Source organism: Coregonus lavaretus (genome assembly GCF_964263955.1).
Source record: "Coregonus lavaretus genome assembly, chromosome: 32".
Classification (NCBI taxonomy): Eukaryota; Metazoa; Chordata; class Actinopteri; order Salmoniformes; family Salmonidae; genus Coregonus; species Coregonus lavaretus.
The window spans coordinates 4,109,052-4,128,465 of NC_140019.1; the positions used below are offsets into that span (position 1 = coordinate 4,109,052).

Here is a 19,414-nt window from a genome sequence, read left to right on the forward strand (position 1 = left end):
CCTCCCTCTGCAACTGGATCCTAGACTTCCTGACGGGCCGCCCCCAGGTGGTAAGGGTAGGTAAAAACACATCTGCCACGCTGATCCTCAACACGGGGGCCCCTCAGGGGTGCATGTTCAGTCCTCTCCTCTACTCTTTGTTCACCCATGACTGCATGGCCAGGCACGACTCCAACACCATCATTAAGTTTGCCGACGACACAACAGTGGTAGGCCTGATCACCGACAGCCTATAGGAAGGAGGTCAGAGACCTGGCCGTGTTGTGCCAGGATAACAACCTCTCCCTCAACGTGATCAAGACAAAGGAGATGATTGTGGACTACAGGAAAAAAAGGAGGACTGAGCACACCCCCATACTCATCAACGGTGTGTAGTGGAACAGGTTGAGAGTGTCCACATCACCAACAAACTATCATGGTCCAAACACACCAAGACAGTCATGAAGAGAGCACGACACTGAACAAAGCCACCGTTAAGTTCAGGTATCCTTTACCACTCATCCCAACCATCATCGAACAAATACATGGGGCGCAGTACTTCACGAAACTGGACTTGAGGAGCGCCTACAATCAGGCACGCTTCTCCACTGCTACCGTGCTGGCACATCCCGACACCTCACTCCCCTTCATCGTCGAGGTGGATGCCTCTGAAAAAGTGACTATGCATAAATAATAAACAGCGTAGCAGCAGCACAATAATCGACAAGGACAATGGGGAACAGAGGGCACATATATACACATACTAATCAGGGGGAATGGGAACCAGGTGTGCGTAATGAGACAAGACAGTCCGGGGTAGGTGGTAATGAACCAGGTCAGTGACGCCTAGAAGGTCGGTAACGTAGACCTCCGGAGCTGGTGAAAGGAATGAGCAGCAGTACCGGGGGATCCGTGACAGTGACTTTAAAACAGTTACAGAGGTTAACGGCTGTGATAGGAGTTAAAACTGAGGATGGATCAACAATGTTACTCCACAATACTTCCCTAAATGACAGAGTGAAAATAAGGAAGCCTGTACAGAATAAACATATTCCAAAACAGGCATAGTGTTTGCAATATGGAACTAAAGTAAAACTGCTAAAAATGTGGCAAAGAAAGGAACTTCATGTCCTGAATACAAAGCGTTATGTTTGGGGCAAATCCAACCCAACACATCACTGAGTACCACTCTTCATATTTTCAAGCATGGTGGTGACTGCATCATGTTATAGGTATGTTTGTCATCGGCAAGTTTTTTTAAATGATAAAAATTAATTGAACAGAACTAAGCACAGGCAAAATCCTAGAGGAAAACCTGGTTTGGTCTGCTTTCCAACAGACACTGGGAGACAAATCCACCTTTCATCAGGACAATAACCTAAAACACAAGACAAAATCTACACTGGAGTTGCTTACCAAGACGACATTAAATGTTCCTGAGTGGCCTAGTTACAGTTTGACTTAAATCTATGGCAAGACTTGAAAATGGCTGTCTAGCAATGATCAACAACCAACTTGAAAGAGCTTGAAGAATTTTAACAAATAATAATGTGCAAATATTGTACAATCCAGGTGTGCAAAGCTCTTAGAGACTTACCCAGAAAGATTCACAGCTGTAATCGCTGCCAAAGGTGATTCTAATATGTATTGACTCAGCGGTGTGAATACTTATGTAAATAAGATATTTCTGTATTTCTTTTTTAATATATTTGCAAAAATATTGTATGTTTTGACTTTGTCATTATGGGGTATTGTGTGTAGATGGGTGAGAGAAAAATATATATTTTGAATTCAGGCTCTAACACAACAAAATGTGGAATAAGTTATGGGGTATGAATACTTTCTGAAGGCACTGTGTATATCAATAAATGTACATAGTGAACTCATACAGATTGTAAATAGAATGCACTATTTCAGAATGTGACCTACCACTTGCATGTCAATATCAGACTGAGAAGAATTGACGTTCGCGATATCCACCTATCTGCAAGCATGACCAATGGCATAACACCTTATTGATATGTTAATTCAACCAACCAATAGGAATACATAAACATAAAATACTTATTTCTGCAGTTTCGAGTGGAAACATAACCAACCCTGTTACACACGCACACAAACACACCCACACACGGGCACACAGATACACCAACTATTTACAGTACAAGGCCAATATGTTGAGAAGGAGATTTCAGCATGGCCCCTTACAAGTCTGACGGATTGTTTCTGTAAATTAAGGCCTTTTTCCCAGAGTCTTTTAGGCCAAAATAAATCACAGGAATTTGTATCACACTATGCTGAGGAATGCCTGTTGTGTTTGCCAACAAAAGCACAGGCTCTAATTCACTAACTGCTCACACAGGACTGGGCATGTATTCACACTCTACAGCCAAACCACCTCTGTCTTGGTTTGTTGCAGTGGTTGAATTTTTTGGACCGCAGCAGCAGTCGACTCTCCTCTCTCCCACTGTTCTGCCCTCTTACCCAGGATGAGGGATGCAATGCAGTCTGATTGTGCTCTGCAGTGCTCTGCCATGGCTGTGCCAGTTAAATAAGGAGCCACACAATTAGGCCCGTCCCGGCCCTGGGCCCCCAAATGAATCCCCTAGCAGATGAGTAATGTATTGGCCTGTCTGTCGCTTAGCTAACAGAGCTTTGTCTCCTTTAGGAAAATGAATGGCTGACAAATGAGCCGTGTCCTCTGGCAGAGCCCTCTGTGTGTTTAGTTTCCAGGACTGGAATGGGGGACCAGCCATGGGCATGAGGCAGGCTCCAAGGTCAAGGCTGCAGGCCACAGGCCCAGGCCGCCCAGCTCCAGTGCTGCAGTGGCTGTGTTGGACTTAGAGATGGTCCCTGATGCCCTTATTACCTCCACTCTGCACATCTACAGTATATGGGCTCCCTCACTTAATCAACAGATGCAAGCATTCATATAAGCATATTTAGGCTAGCCATGGTTGGATGGTAAGGACTGCAATCCACTAAGGTGTGCGAGCATTAGGACTAATACCCCTTTTGTGTCAGCAGAAATTAATTGGTGCTGATTCATTTGTTTGGTCAATCATTTCCAGAAAGCATATAATACGCCCATAATGAATGCTATCATTCCAGTCCTACTGGTAAAAGACAAGTGACGTGTTGTTTAGAAAATAATACGCTGTAATTCCTTCTTTATCTACCTGGACATTGTGTTATTTTAATAATGAGCCTGAGCCCTTTAGTTTTTGTACTGGTGTTCATGCGGCTCCAGTACGAGCCACCTGAGAACTCCATATGGGCCCCTTCAGTGCCCAGCGCACTGATCCTGTCCTCTGTCACTACGGCAACAGCTGCATCAATTAGCACAGCCTTAATTACACAGCAGTCAGTGAGTCCTGATGCCCCCCTCTCCTCCCCATCCCCTCATCATCTCTCTGCCCCTGCTAGCCTGTTGTATATCTCAGGCTCAACCCCCTCCCCCCCCATCCACAGGAATCCATCACACAGCCCTGGCATGGGGAGAGCTGATGGATGGATGGGCCACTGTCTCTCTACTACCCACCAGGAGACGGAGGGAACATCTGTCACGGAGGGAACATCTGTCACGACCTCAGGAGCACAAAGCGGCGTGGCTCTGAGCGCCTATTTACATCTGAGCCTCTGCCACTGCCATGCTACGGGAGAGAGAGGGGATGTTATTACCAAGCCCTTATAATGAAAAGAGAAGGAACTGGGGTGAGAATAATATTAAAAGAGAACAGCAATCAACATCCTTTCTTCTCCTATGTAGGGGCCTGGGTAATGAGCGGGCTGGTAGCATGATGTAGATGGTGGTGTTCTCAGCGTTCACCATGCTGCAAAGTGTAATTCCGTCAGTCTTGGGACAACATCACGTGAAGACATTCAAATTACTCAATTAGAGGCAGTTGGTGTGGGTGTGATATCTACAGTGCCTTGCAAAAATATTCATCCCCCCATGCCGTTTTTCCTATTTTGTTGCATCACAACCTGTAATTTAAATTGATTTTTATTTGGATTTCATGTAATGGACATACACAAAATAATCCAAATTGGTGAAATGAAATGAAAAAAATAACTTGTTTCAAAAAATTCTAAAAAATAAATAATGGAAAAGTGATGGGTGCAAGTGTATTCACCCCATTTGCTATGAAGACCCTAGATAAGATCTGGTGCAACCAATTACCTTCAGAAGTCACATAATTAGTTAAATAAAGTCCACCTGTGTGCAATCTAAGTGTCACATGATCTGTCACATGATCTCAGTATATACACACACAACTGTTCTGAAAGGCCCCAGAGTCTGCAACACCACTAAGCAAGGGGCACCACCAAGCAAGCGGCACCATGAAGACCAAGGAGCTCTCCAAATAGGTCAGGGACAAAGTTGTGGAGGAGTACAGATCAGGGTTGGGTTATAAAAAAATATCAGAAACTTTGAACATCCCACGGAGCGTCATTAAATCCATTATAAAAAAATGGAAAGAATATGGCACCACAACAAACCTGCCAAGAGAGGGCCGCCCACCAAAACTCACAGACCAGGCAAGGAGGGCATTAATCAGAGAGGCAACAAAGAGACCAACGATAACCCTGAAGGAGCTGCAAAGCTCCACAGCTGAGATTGGAGTATCTGTCCATAGGACCACTTTAAGCCATAAACTCCACAGAGCTGGGCTTTACAGAAGAGTGGCCAGAATAAAGCCATTGCTTAAAGAGAAATATAAGCAATCACATTTCGTGTTCGCCAAAAGCCATGTGGGAGACTCCCCAAACATATGGAAGAAGGTACTATGGTCAGATGAGACTAAAATTGAGCTTTTTGGCCATCAAGGAAAACACTATGTCTTGCGCAAACCCAACACCTCTCATCACCCCGAGAACACCATCCCCACAGTGAAGCATGGTGGTGGCAGCATCATGCTGTGGGGATGTTTTTCATCAGCAGGGACTGGGAAACTGGTCAGAATTGAAGGAATGATGGATGGCGCTAAATACAGGGAAATTCTTGAGGGAAACCTATTTCAGTCTTCCAGAGATTTGAGACTGGGACGGAGGTTCACCTTCCAGCAGGACAATGACCCTAAGCATACTGCTAAAGTGACACTCAAGTGGTTTATGGGGAAACATTTAAGTTTCTTGGAATGGCCTAGTCAAAACCCAGACCTCAATCCAATTGAGAATCTGTGGTATGACTTAAAGATTGCTGTACACCAGCGGAACCCATCCAACTTGAAGGAGCTGGAGCAGTTTTGCCTTGAGGAATGGGCAAAAATCCCAGTGGCTAGATGTGCCAAGCTTATAGAGACATACCCCAAGAGACTTGCAGCTGTAATTGCTGCAAAAGGTGGCTCTACAAAGTATTGACTTTGGGGGGTTGAATAGTTATGCACGCTCAAGTTCTGTTTTTTTGTCTTATTTCTTTCCCAAAAAAATAAATAAAAAAAATTTTGCATCTTCAAAGTGGTAGGCATGTTGTGTAAATCAAATGATACAAACCCCCCAACAATTCATTTTAATTCCAGGTTGTCATGCAACAAAATAGGAAAAATGCCAAGGGGGGTAAATATTTTCGCAAGCCACTGTAGGTAGTGTAACGGTGCATCCTCTCCCTACAACTAATCCATACCCTTTAGTTGACAAATTCTTGTTTTCTTCCCTTCCTTTTCACATGGTATCAATTTCTTCCTCCATATCTGACAGTCAGTCCCTATTTAATTAATAACAATTTGTAATTCAGAGCAGCCAATACATTTGAAATGAATTCCATCTGAGAATTCATCTGGAAATCATACTTGTAGATCGGCATAGCTGTGGCACCCCCCCCCCCCCCCGGGTAGAACTATTGGAATACGAGTCGCTGAATACACACTGCCCACCGGACCTCCCCGAATTCCCTGAGACGGCGAAACAATGGACTAGCTTCTTCGGCGAGGCGCCGAGCTGCTTGGGAGTCCTACTTGAGAGTAGGAAGTGAAGACTCGGACGAAGAGGCAGACGTGGCGGGGTCTTAGTGAGATTAAGACGCCGGGCGACCCGTCCTCCATTACCGTCCTCCATTACCTCTCTGCTTTATGACCAACAACACATGGTGCAACGGAGGAAATGTACAGGAACTTGCGAGCTTCTGCTCCCCCGACTTGGAATACTTGGTCATCAGAGAGAGTTCTCAGGGATTATCGCCATGGCTGTGTACATCCCGCCCCAAGCTGACACCAAAAAGGCTCTCAAAGATCTTAATTGGACCCGAAATGGAGACCGCATTCCCGGAGGCAGCGCTCATTGTTGCGGGGGGACTTTAGCAAAAGTAATTTGAGAACCGTGCTGCCAAATTATTACCAACACATCGACTGTCTAACTTGCGGAAATTCTTCTCTTGACCACTGCCACCCACCTTTCAACACGGGTATAAGGCCCCCTCCTTCTTTAGGCAAATCCACCATGACTCTATCTTGCTTCTCCCTGCCTACAAACAAAAACAAGAGGGAGGTTCCGGTCGTCAGGTCTGTACAGCATTGGTCCGACCATTCAGAATTACTGCTCCAATACTATTTTGATCACGTGGACTGGAATATGTTCCGAGTCGCCTCACGACTTCCTCCGAAGCTACCTACCCTCCTTGTTCGGCAGGCTTCGGCATTCTAGCCACTGCCGCTCCATAGCTCATCATTCCATTTATCTTGTCTTGTCAATTACACACACCTGGTTCATATTCCCCTCATTAGTACGTGTTTAAGTATTCCCTCTGCCCCCCTTGTCCTTGTGGGTGATTGTTCATTGTGAGGATTAGTAGCTCGGTTGAGCTCAGTATTTAGTATTGCCGGGGTATTTTCCCTGTGTGCATGTTTGTTCCAGTGCGCCTGTTTTGCGCACTGGACTGGGTACGCTGGATTACGGAATAAACTCTGTATACTGCGATTTACCCTCCTGCGCCTGACTCCTTCAAATCACGCATCACAGATACTGTAACATCAATGAATAAGTCGACTCAGTCACCGGATTCATAAAAATTTCGATAGATGACGTGATACCGATAGTGTCTTTCAAAATGTTCCCGATTTAGATAGCAGCCTTGTAGGAAAACTGAAAAGGAGAAATGCTGCTTATAAACAGGGCAAGGTGACCGGGGACAATAGTTTGGTTAAACAGTACAAATACAACCTACGCAGATCGATCAAGATGGCGAAACACAAGTCAAAGGAGCAATTCAGTGGTTCGGACACAAGGCATATGCGGCAGGTGCTCCTAACGATCACAGGTTACAAAAAGAAAGCCAGCCATCGCGGTCACCAACAGCACCCTACCGGAGGACCTAAACACCTTTTTCTCACGATTCGAACTCAATTAACCTGAGCTCCTGGCGAGAGCCCCCGATGATAACGTGGGCTACACACTCACAGTCTCCACTGAGGACGTATAAAACTCATTCAAACGTGTTAACCCTTGCAAGGCAGCCAGCCCAGGCGGCATCCCTAGCCATGCTCTCAGAGCATGTGCAGACCAGCTGGCTGTTGTGTTATCCGACATTTTCAATCTCTCCCTAGCTCAGGCCACTATGCCCACCGGCTTCAAGATGTCCACTATCGTCCCTGTGCCCAATAAAGGGAAAGTAACTGAACTGAATGACTACCGACCAGTAGCACTCACTTCCGTCATCATGAAGTGCTTCAAGAGGCTAGTCAAAGGCTATATCACCTCCTCCCTCCCCGACACACTCGACCCTCTCCAATTCGCCTACTGCCCTGACAGATCCACGGATGACGCAATCGCCATTGCACTGCACACTGCCCTTACCAACCTGGACAAAAGGAATGAATATGTGAGGATGCTGTTCATCAACTACAGCTCGGCCTTCAATACCATAGTGCCCTATAAGCACATTATAAAGTTCACAGCCCTCGATCTGAAGTCCTCCCTATGCAACTGGGTCCTGGACTTCCTGACGGGCCGCCCCCAGGTGGTGAAGGTAGGCAACATTAACTCCTCGACACTGATTCTCAACACGGGGGCCCCACAAGTGTTCGTCCTCAGGCCCCTCCTGTATTCCCAGAATACCCACTCCTGCGTGGCCTCACACAGTTCCAACTCCATCAAGTTTGATGATGACAACAGTAGTAGGCATGATTACCAACAACAACAAGACAGCCTATAGGGAGGAGATAGGCACTCAGGGATGGTGACCTTCCAGGCAGAGTTGCAAAGAAAAAGCCATACAGTGGAGGAAAAAAGTATTTAGTCAGCCACCAATTGTGCAAGTTCTCCCACTTAAGAAGATGAGAGAGGCCTGTAATTTTCATCATAGGTACACGTCAACTATGACAGACAAATTGAGAAAATAAATTCCAGAAAATCACATTGTAGGATTTTTAATGAATTTATTTGCAAATTATGGTGGAAAATAAGTATTTGGTCACCTACAAACAATCAAGGTTTCTGGCTTTCACAGACCTGTAACTTCTTCTTTAAGAGGCGCCTCTGTCCTCCACTCGTTACCTGTATTAATGGCACCTGTTTGAACTTGTTATCAGTATAAAAGACACCTGTCCACAACCTCAAACAGTCAAACTCCAAACTCCACTATGGCCAAGACCAAAGAGCTGTCAAAGGACACCAGAAACAAAATTGTAGACCTGCACCAGGCTGGGAAGACTGAATCTGCAATAGGTAAGCAGCTTGGTTTGAAGAAATCAATTGTGGGAGCAATTATTAGGAAATGGAAGACATACAAGACCACTGATAATCTCCCTCGATCTGGGGCTCCACGCAAGATCTCACCCCGTGGGGTCAAAATGATCACAAGAACGGTGAGCAAAAATCCCAGAACCACACAGGGGGACCTAGTGAATGACCTGCAGAGAGCTGGGACAAAGTAACAAAGCCTACCATCAGTAACACACTACGCCGCCAGGGACTCATATCCTGCAGTGCCAGACGTGTCCCCCTGCTTAAGCCAGTACATGTCCAGGCCCTTCTGAAGTTTGCTAGAGTGCATTTGGATGATCCAGAAGAGGATTGGGAGAATGTCATATGGTCAGATGAAACCAAAATATAACTTTTTGGTAAAAACTCAACTCATCGTGTTTGGAGGACAAAGAATGCTGAGTTGCATCCAAAGAACACCATACCTACTGTGAAGCATGGGGGTGGAAACATCATGCTTTGGGGCTGTTTTTCTGCAAAGGGACCAGGACGACTGATCCGTGTAAAGGAAAGAATGAATGGGGCCATGTATAGATTTTGAGTGAAAACATCCTTCCATCAGCAAGGGCATTGAAGATGAAACATGGCTGGGTCTCTCAGCATGACAATGATCCCAAACACACCGCCCGGGCAACGAAGGACTGGCTTCGTAAAAAGAAGCATTTCAAGGTCCTGGAGTGGCCTAGCCAGTCTCCAGATCTCAACCCCATAGAAAATCTTTGGAGGGAGTTGAAAGTCCGTGTTGCCCAGCGACAGCCCCAAAACATCACTGCTCTAGAGGAGATCTGCATGGAGGAATGGGCCGAAATACCAGCAACAGTGTGTGAAAACCTTGTGAAGACTTACAGAAAACGTTTGACCTGTGTCATTGCCAACAAAGGGTATATAACAAAGTATTGAGAAACTTTTGTTATTGACCAAATACTTATTTTCCACCATAATTTGCAAATAAATTCATTAAAAATCCTACAATGTGATTTTCTGGAGAAAAAAAATCTCATTTTGTCTGTCATAGTTGACATGTACCTATGATGAAAATTACAGGCCTCTCTCATCTTTTTAAGTGGGAGAACTTGCACAATTAGTGGCTGACTAAATACTTCCCCCCCCCCCCCCTGTATATCACACTGGCCAATAAAAACAAAAGATTAAGATTGGCAGTCTGATATATGGCTTTTTCTTTGCAACTCTGCCTAGAAGGTCAGCATCCCGGAGTCGCCTCTTCACTGTTGACGTTGAGACTGGTGTTTTGCGGGTACTATTTAATGAAGCTGCCAGTTGAGGACCTGTGAGGCGCCTGGTTCTCAAACTAGACACTCTAATGTATTTGTCCTCTTGCTCAGTTGTGCACCGGGGCCTCCCACTCCTCTTTCTATTCTGGTTAGAGCCGCTTTGCGCTGTTCTGTGAAGGGAGTAGTACATAGCGTTGTACGAGATCTTCAGTTTCTTGGCAATTTCTCGCATAGAATAGCCTTCATTTCTCAGAACAAGAATAGTCTGACGAGTTTCAGAAGAAAGTTATTTGTTTCTGGCCATTTTGAGCCTGTAATCGAACCCACAATTGTTGATGCTCCAGACACTCCACTAGTCTCAAGAAGGCCAGTTTTATTGCTTCTTTAATCAACACAAAATGTTTCAGCTGTGATAACATAATTGCAAAAGGGTTTTCTAATGATCAATTAGCCTTTTAAAATTATAAACTGGGATTAGCAAACACAACGTGCCATTGGAACACAGGACTGATGGTTGCTGATAATGGGCCTCTGTATGCCTATGTAGATATTCCATAAAAAAAATCAGCCGTTTCCAGCTACAATAGCCATTTACAACATTAACAATGTCTACACTGTATTTCTGACAATTTGATGTTATATTAATGGACAAAAAAATTGCCTTTCTTTCGAAAACAAGGACATTTCTAAGTGACCCCAAACTTTTGAATGGTAGTGTACAGTGGGGAAAAAAAGTATTTAGTCAGCCACCAATTGTGCAAGTTCTCCCACTTAAAAAGATGAGAGAGGCCTGTAATTTTCATCATAGGTACACGTCAACTATGACAGAAAAAAATAAGAAAAAAAAAATCCAGAAAATCACATTGTAGGATTTTTTATGAATTTATTGGCATATGATGGTGGAAAATAAGTATTTGGTCAATAACAAAAGTTTCTCAATACTTTGTTATATACCCTTTGTTGGCAATGACACAGGTCAAACGTTTTCTGTAAGTCTTCACAAGGTTTTCACACATTGCTGCTGGTATTTTGGCCCATTCCTCCATGCAGATCTCCTCTAGAGCAGTGATGTTTTGGGGCTGTCGCTGGGCAACACAGACTTTCAACTCCCTCCAAAGATTTTCTATGGGGTTGAGATCTGGAGACTGGCTAGGCCACTCCAGGACCTTGAAATGCTTCTTACGAAGCCACTCCTTCGTTGCCCGGGCGGTGTGTTTGGGATCATTGTCATGCTGAAAGACCCAGCCACGTTTCATCTTCAATGCCCTTGCTGATGGAAGGAGGGTTTCACTCAAAATCTCACGATACATGGCCCCATTCATTCTTTCCTTTACACGGATCAGTCGTCCTGGTCCCTTTGCAGAAAAACAGCCCCAAAGCATGATGTTTCCAACCCCATGCTTCACAGTAGGTATGGTGTTCTTTGGATGCAACTCAGCATTCTTTGTCCTCCAAACATGACGAGTTGAGTTTTTACCAAAAAGTTATATTTTGGTTTCATCTGACCATATGACATTCTCCAAATCCTCTTCTGGATCATCCAAATGCACTTCAGACGGGCCTGGACATGTACTGGCTTAAGCAGGGGGACACGTCTCGCACTGTAGGATTTGAGTCCCTGGCGGCGTAGTGTGTTACTGATGGTAGGCTTTGTTACTTTGTCCCAGCTCTCTGCAGGTCATTCACTAGGTCCCCCCGTGTGGTTCTGGGATTTTTGCTCACCGTTCTTGTGATCATTTTGACCCCACGGGGTGAGATCTTGCGTGGAGCCCCAGATCGAGGGAGATTATCAATGGTCTTGTATGTCTTCCATTTCCTAATAATTGCTCCAATAGTTGATTTCTTCAAACCAAGCGCTTACCTATTGCAGATTCAGTCTTCCCAGCCTGGTGCAGGTCTACAATTTTGTTTTTGGTGTCCTTTGACAGCTCTTTGGTCTTGGCCATTGTGGAGTTTGGAGTGTGACTGTTTGAGGTTGTGGACAGGTGTCTTTTATACTGATAACAAGTTCAAACAGGTGCCATTAATACAGGTAACGAGTGGAGGACAGAGGAGCCTCTTAAAGAAGAAGTTACAGGTCTGTGAGAGCCAGAAATCTTGCTTGTTTGTAGGTGACCAAATACTTATTTTCCACCATAATTTGCAAATAAATTCATTAAAAATCCTACAATGGGATTTTCTGGATTTTTTTTTCTCAATTTGTCTGTCATAGTTGACGTGTACCTATGATGAGAATTACAGGCCTCTCTCATCTTTTTAAATGGGAGAACTTGCACAATTGGTGGCTGACTAAATACTTTTTTCCCCCACTGTATATAGTGCTATTTATATTGATATTGTTGTTATCCTAAACCTAAACTTAACCCTAGCCCTATCCCTATCCCTTACCCAACCCTTATTCTAAACCTAACCCTATACCGGAACGTTAGCAAGCATATAAACAGATAATTTGACCATCTGTAGATCATCATTTGGGACTATCCAAATAAAATGTGATTGTAAACGTCCATGTTGTTGGAAAATAGACAAAGTGTAACAAAAATCTGCTCAGTTCATCAGCTTATAAGAACACTCCTCACATACAATATTCAATTCCAAGTTCAAGGTGTGTCATTCAATGACTGGCAGATGTAGTAGCATCTGTACATTGTTCATTTTAGTAATTTAGCAGATGCTCTTATCCAGAGCGACTTACATACATAATTTTTTTAATTTTTCATACTGGCCCCCCGTGGGAATCGAACCCCCAACCCTGGCGTTGCAAACGCCATGCTCTATAAACTGAGCTACATCCCTCAGTTTAGCTCTCAGTTCCTTGACCTTGAAGCAATTTCTGGTGCTGCCAACATCAATTTCAAACACTTTTCTGGAGGAAGATGTACAGTACCAGTCAAAAGTTTGGACACACCTACTCATTCAAGGGTTTTTCTTTATTTTTTACGATTTTTTAAATTGTAGAATAATAGTGAAGACATAAAAAACAATGAAATAACTCATATGGAATCATGTAGTAACCAAGAAAGTGTTAAACAAATCAAAATATATTTTATATTTGAGATTCTACAAATCGCCAAACTCTTGGCATTCTCTCAACCAGCTTTAACTGGAATGCTTTTCCAACAGCCTTGAAGGAGTTCCCACATATGTTGAGCACTTGTATGCTGCTTTTCCTTCACTCTGCGGTCCGACTTATCCCAAACCATCTCAATTGGGTTGGGGTCGGGGGAATGTGGAGGCCAGGTCATCTGATTCAGCACTCCATCACTATCCTTCTTGGTCAAATAGCCCTTACACAGCCTGGAGTTGTGCTGGGTCATTGTCCTATTGAAGAACAAATGATAGTGCCACTAAGCCCAAACCAGATTGGATGGCGTATCGCTGCAGAATGCTGTGGTAGCCATGATGGTTAAGTGTGTCTTGAAATCTAAATAAATCACAGACAGTGTCACCAGCAAAGCACCCCCACACCATAACACCACCTTCTCCATGCTTTACAGTGGGAACTACACATGCAGAGATCATCCGTTCACCCACAAAGAAGCGTCGGTTGGAACCAAAAATCTCACATTTCGACTCCAGAACAAAGGACCAATTTCCACCGGTCTAATGTCAATTTCTTGTGTTTCTTGGCCCAAGCAGGTCTCTTCTTATTATTGGTGTCCTTTAGTAGTGGTTTCATTGCAGCAATTTGACCATGAAGGCCTGATTCACACAGTCCCCTCTGAACAGTTGATGTTGAGATGAATCTGTTACTTGAAGTCTATGAAGCATTTATTTGGGCTGCAATTTCTGAGGCTGGTAACTCTAATGAACTTATCCTCTGCAGCAGAGGTAACTTTGGGTCTTCCATTCCTGTGACGGTCCTAATGAGAGCCATTTACATCATAGCACTTGATGGTTTTTGCTACTGCACTTGAAGAAACTTTAAAAGTTATTTAAATGTTCCTTATTGACTGACCTTCTTGTCTTAAAGTAATGATGGTCTATAATTTCTTTTTGCTTATTTGAGCTGTTCTTGCCATAATATGGACTTGGTCTTTTACCAAATAGGGCTATCTTTTGTACACCCCCCCCTTTAGTGTCCTAAGTTTTCATAACTGTGACCTTAATTGTCTACCATCTGTAAGCTGTTAGTGTCTTAACGACCTTTCCACAGGTGCATATTCATTAATTGTTTATGGTTCGTTGAACAAGCATGGGAAACAGTGTTTAAACCCTTTACAATGAAGATCTGTGAAGTTATTTGGATTTTTACAAATTATCTTTGAAAGACAATTTGAAAGAAAACCTGAGGCCTGCACCCGACCCTAACCCGCAAATATAGAAAATGCGATGTACAGTCAGAGTAACAAAAACCGTCCGACTACGAATTTTTTAAAGGCCTTTTAGATGGGCCTATTTTTCTGCTTATAATTTCCATCATTTTGTTAGTCAACTCTATAATTAGATATATGCAGCTTATCTTTTGTCATTACTTGTTGCCCTAGAAGAGTAAATAAACCCTTGCTTACCAGAATAATGTCATAGAATGAATGCTTCAATGTAGTTGACATCGGTGAAGTTTGTTTTCTCTTTCCTCTTTCATCTCTGCTTCTCTTTCGCAGCAAAAACGTTTAGGGACCGGGGAGAAAATGCAAAACAAAAAACTTTAACATTTTCAAATGAGATCAGTTTGACCAGTTTTAAGGAAATTACAAGCTGTTAAAACGACGCAACATGTTTTTGATAAGATTTCAGTTCGTCTTGGATGCATATTTTATGTGGTTGAAATGCTATCAGCTTTTATGACGATGATAAAGATAACACCGCCACCTTTACAGACGGTCCCTAACCACGCATTCTTTCTCTCAAGATGCTGAAATGAAAAATGTTTCTCCATTCCTGTTCCTGAGTCATTTTACTACAATAAATGCTTAATTCTGCAGGAGTTAATATTATATGAGTCAGTGTCCAGATTTCAGTTAGGCTACTATTCCATCTGAACAGTACAGTTCCCTTGGCGTGCCATTTTGAAGTCCTCGTCCTGTGACTGTCGAATTTGTAGCCTATAGCGCCTCACAATCATCACACATAACATAGCTGACACTGATATCATAATCTTTTTCCAGCTCATAGGAGTTTTAGTTATTGTAAGACCCCCTAAGGGCAAAACTATTACGATTGGTTCAGTCAGGTGTCCAATCAAAACAGAGCAGAGGCGGGAGATCAACACAGAGAGGACGCTGGCGAGCAGGACTGACTGGTCTAAAAATAAACAATTGACAGCAGAAAAAATGTTTGCAGCAGAAAACATCAGTTAGACAGTAGCAAGTTTTTCAACAATTGCTTGTTAGTGAGTAGATACTGAAAGCGAAATTTGACTAGTTGCCAGCTATCTTGCTACATTAGCTAGCTAGCTAGGAAGATAGCAAGCTCAAAGCAGCACGGTTGAACAGTTGCCACCATGGCAGAAGAAAGTAGAGCTACCTAGAGAAATGTTTATAGGTGCCCTCAAAGCACCAAGGTTGAACAGTTGCCCCCAGGGCAGAAGAAAGTAGAGCTACCTAGAGAAACATTAATAGACGCCCTCAAAGCAGCAAGGTTGTACAGTTTCCCCTAGGGCAGAAGAAAGTTGCGCTAGCTAGAGAAATATTTATAGCTAATTGCCCTCAAACCTGCAAGGTGGTACAGTTTCCCCCATGGCAGAAGAAAGTTGAGCTAGCTTAGGGACCTACTTGGTACATAACTAAAAAGCATGTCTGATATGTATTGGGGTGCACAATCATGGATTGATTTAAAAACCAATAGAATAATCTTAAAATGTATTTTAAAACTCACAGGCAGCCAGTGTATAGACTTTAAAACCTGTGTAATGTGTGTTCTCTGTCTGGTCTTGGTCAGTACCCGTGCTGCAGCATTCTGTATGTTTTGCGGTTGACCAATGGCTTTCTTGGGTAGACCAGACAGGAGAGCAGTACAGTAGTGAAGCCTGCTTGTAATAAAAGCATGGATGAGTCTCTCTGTATCAGCCTGAGATAGAAACGGCCACACCTTGGCAATGTTCTTCAGGTGGTAAAATGCTATTTTGTTTACATTGCTAATGTGTGATTAAAAATTGAGTTCAGAATCTAAAATGACACCTAGGTTTTTTACCTGGTGATTTATCTTTATTGCCTGTGAATTAAAATGTGGAGCCAGATTCTCTCTCTGTGCTTTGGCCCCAATAATAAGTACCTCAGCCTTTATTTAGCTGGAGGAAGTTGTGTGCCATCCAAGTATTTAAATCACTAATACAGTCTAATAATTTATCTGTGGAGCTAAGATCCTTTGGTGACACAGCAATGTAAAGTTGTGTATCGTCTGTGTAGCAGTGAAAATCAGTGCCATGCTTTCTGATAACACTGCCAAGGGTAACATATATAAACTGAAGAGTACCATAACCAAAATCGAACCTTGTGGAACGCTAGCTAGTTGTCCTCAAAGCTGCAAGGTTTTACAGTTTCCCCCAGGGCAGAAGAAAGTTGAGCTAGCTTAGCTAATTTATTAGCCAGATATTTATGAAATGTGGAATTCCAAGTAGGTAGCTTTTGGTAGCAAAATAACTAGTTTGCTAGCATAACATTGTAAACTACAATATGGTAGCTATTAGCTAGCTTCCTAGCTAGCTAGCTAATGTAGCAAGATAGCTGGCAACTAGGGTCAAATTTCACATTTAGTGTCTAATCAATAGATAGATAGCTAAACCCAGTGCAAAAAAAGCAAATGTGAGAACTTGCTGGCCTAACATTTTAAACTACTATAATGCAGCTAGCTAGCTAACTAGCATTGCTACTATCCAATTTACGTTTGCTGCTGCAAAAGTTTTGCTGCTGTCAACAACTTTCTTTTCAAACCAGTCACCCCCAGCATCCTCTCCTAGTTGAGCTCCCACTCCCACCTCTGCCCCTTTCCCGCCTCTGCCCCGTTTTGATTGGATGCCTGTCTTAACCAACCGTAATAATTTCTGCCCTTACAATAACTACAATTCTTACAAGCTTTTACCACTTCACCAAATCTTTGCCAAACATTAGATGCTTGTTCTGGCCCTGCTAGTTATTTTCAACTCTCCATTTAGCACCTTTTCTCATATTGAATTAAACTCAGACATTGTCCTTTTTGCCTCAGTGAATCGTTGTTCACTTTTTCTGCCCAAGTTCCCAAAAGCATTTAGCAGTTGGCGTGTATTTGGCGCTCTACAGTTAGGCCCTAAATCTTAGGCTTAGGCTACGCACTAACGGCAGGTACAAATAATTTAAGGAAAACCTCAATGTGGCCTATAGATATGAATTGCACAAGAATGAAACATTTATGGATTGTTAATGCATTGTTTTCTCTTTATTCAACCTGGTCAAGCAGCTTAACTGCCGTTTCTGTGCCGAAGAGCATCGTGAATTATCTGAAAACCATTGTGCATCCTTATAATTTCTGTGCAATTAATATTTTAAATAGACCACCATGTTACAAGCAATTGGTGTTCATAATTCAATAAGATATTAGCAGTCCTTTTGTTTCCAAAAGCCGAGGAAATACAGTAAGGACTGTCTATGACGTCTCCAGGTTGCAGAGGAGGCGCTGTCTGTAGTGAAATATTTATTGCATCTTCAGCAGTCGATCTGTAACTGTGTTCTTCTAGATGGTTGTTAAGGTGAATCACATCCCTTCTAAGGGTTGAAGCTCCCTGATGTTGACTTGTCTGGGTCTCTGAACTTTTCTCATGTGGCTTTGTCGGGGGTGTACATTTTCTTTGCCTGTTGGACAGGAATTTTAGAGTTTAGCCACCCTACCAGTAGCGGCAATGTAATGGTTGCATAGCATTAGACAAGTACTCATCCCTGTATTTTCGGACAATGTGTTTGTTTTGTTCAGTAGGTTGGAGCTTCTGTTTGTGCAATAGTAATCCTGTTGCTTTAAGAAGAAATTAATGCCAAGTAATGCTTTGAAGTAAAAACATTTGCATTTGATTACTGTCTGTGTGTTTCTTAGAGTAGTTCAGTAACTTACATAGCCTTTCTTGTATCCAGGATCTCTCAATGACAGGCACAGTGATATGATTCTCAATCCGTACCTCTCTTTTGTCTGACGACGAGAGAGCCTCTTGAAAAACCTACCTATGGCATATCTCAGGCAGGTTTAAAGGAATATTCTACTCAATATACAATCTGATTTTATCAGTTACCTTGGCTGCATTCAACTCACCAAGAGAGTTTACATGGATAAACTGTTTTGGTAAGTCAACTGCAGTCAAGGCAAATGGAGAAATGATGTTGGGTTGTATTCATGGTACATACCAAGCACAATAACATCTTGCAATAATATTGAGAGAAAAAACATTCCCCACAACTTCTATCATGTTTCCAACCAGTATGTTGATCATTGCTTTTCTGGTGGCCGATGAGATTGTTCCAGTGTCTTCTTATTCCTTTGTCACTTCTGCACCCCCCAGTTTTGCGGCAAGAATGTCGTCTTCACAAGGTCCTTTGCTGTTGTTCTGGGATTGATTTGCACTTTTCGCACCAAAGTACGTTCATCTCTAGGAGACAGAACGCGTGGTATGACGGATGCATGGTCCCATGGTGTTTATACTTGCGTACTATTGTTTGTGCACTTCACATTTCCATATCATAAAACTCATGTCATATACAGTGTCAACATTTATGATCATTATGTTTGATGTACAGTTACAAGATGACATGGCGTCATACCCTGGGTTGTTCTGAACAGAATGAGCCTATGTTTGTCTATTGTGAAGAAAATTCACAGTGGACACGCACCTGAATGCACGCATAACTCCTGTCTATGCCCACCAAAATTACGATCTGTTTCTCTGAATTGCCCTGTGAAAGCCTAACACTGTAAGATAGTATTTTATAACTTAGCGAGTCATGTTGGCAAAATAACAAGCTTTCAAATGCTGCCCACCTGACCCAGATTGCGATTTATAATGGGCAGTTTTTGGATAGCGTAAACAACAGTAATTGTGTGATGGCGGGGATGCAGGGCTGTGTTCCAAGCAAAACAATTACAAGTGCGCTTGCTCTAGTTCCTCAACGGCACAGCTAGGAGAGCTCAAAAAAGCACCTTATAGTTGAAGACTCTTCTCTGCGTGCATTGAAATTACTTAGGAACTATGCACATTTTGGAGACACCAGTTAGTCCTCTCACTCAAACCCTTGTCATTTTTTTGTCTTATGTTGCACCTACCCCACGTTTTCCAGAAATATTCTCATTTTACTGAATGAATCCAGAGTGTTTTCAGATTTCATTATCAACAAATACAACGAAAAGTACAGTAAATGTAAAATGCAAATACTGTAAAATCAACAGTGTAATGTTTGGATTCAGCCTTGTGTAAGGTGAAGTGGAGCGGGTCAAGAGCTTCAAGTTCTTCGATGTCCACATCACTAAGGAACCATCATGGTTCAAACACACCAACACAGTCGTGAAGAGGGCACGACAACGCCTCTTCCCCCTCAGGAGGCTGAAAAGAT

At 43.0% G+C, this 19,414-nt stretch overlaps 1 pseudogene across 1 annotated transcript in view; it reads right to left on the reverse strand.

Moving 5' to 3' along the window:
• The window catches only part of LOC311107659 (matrix-remodeling-associated protein 5-like), a 94,387-nt pseudogene extending 88,364 nt beyond the window's left edge, over nucleotides 1–6,023 (reverse strand). Inside the window, exon 1 of the transcript in view lies at nucleotides 5,937–6,023. The product of the transcript in view is annotated as a matrix-remodeling-associated protein 5-like (transcript). The remainder of the gene's footprint in view (nucleotides 1–5,936) is intronic.
• Between the last annotated feature and the right edge of the window lie 13,391 nt (nucleotides 6,024–19,414).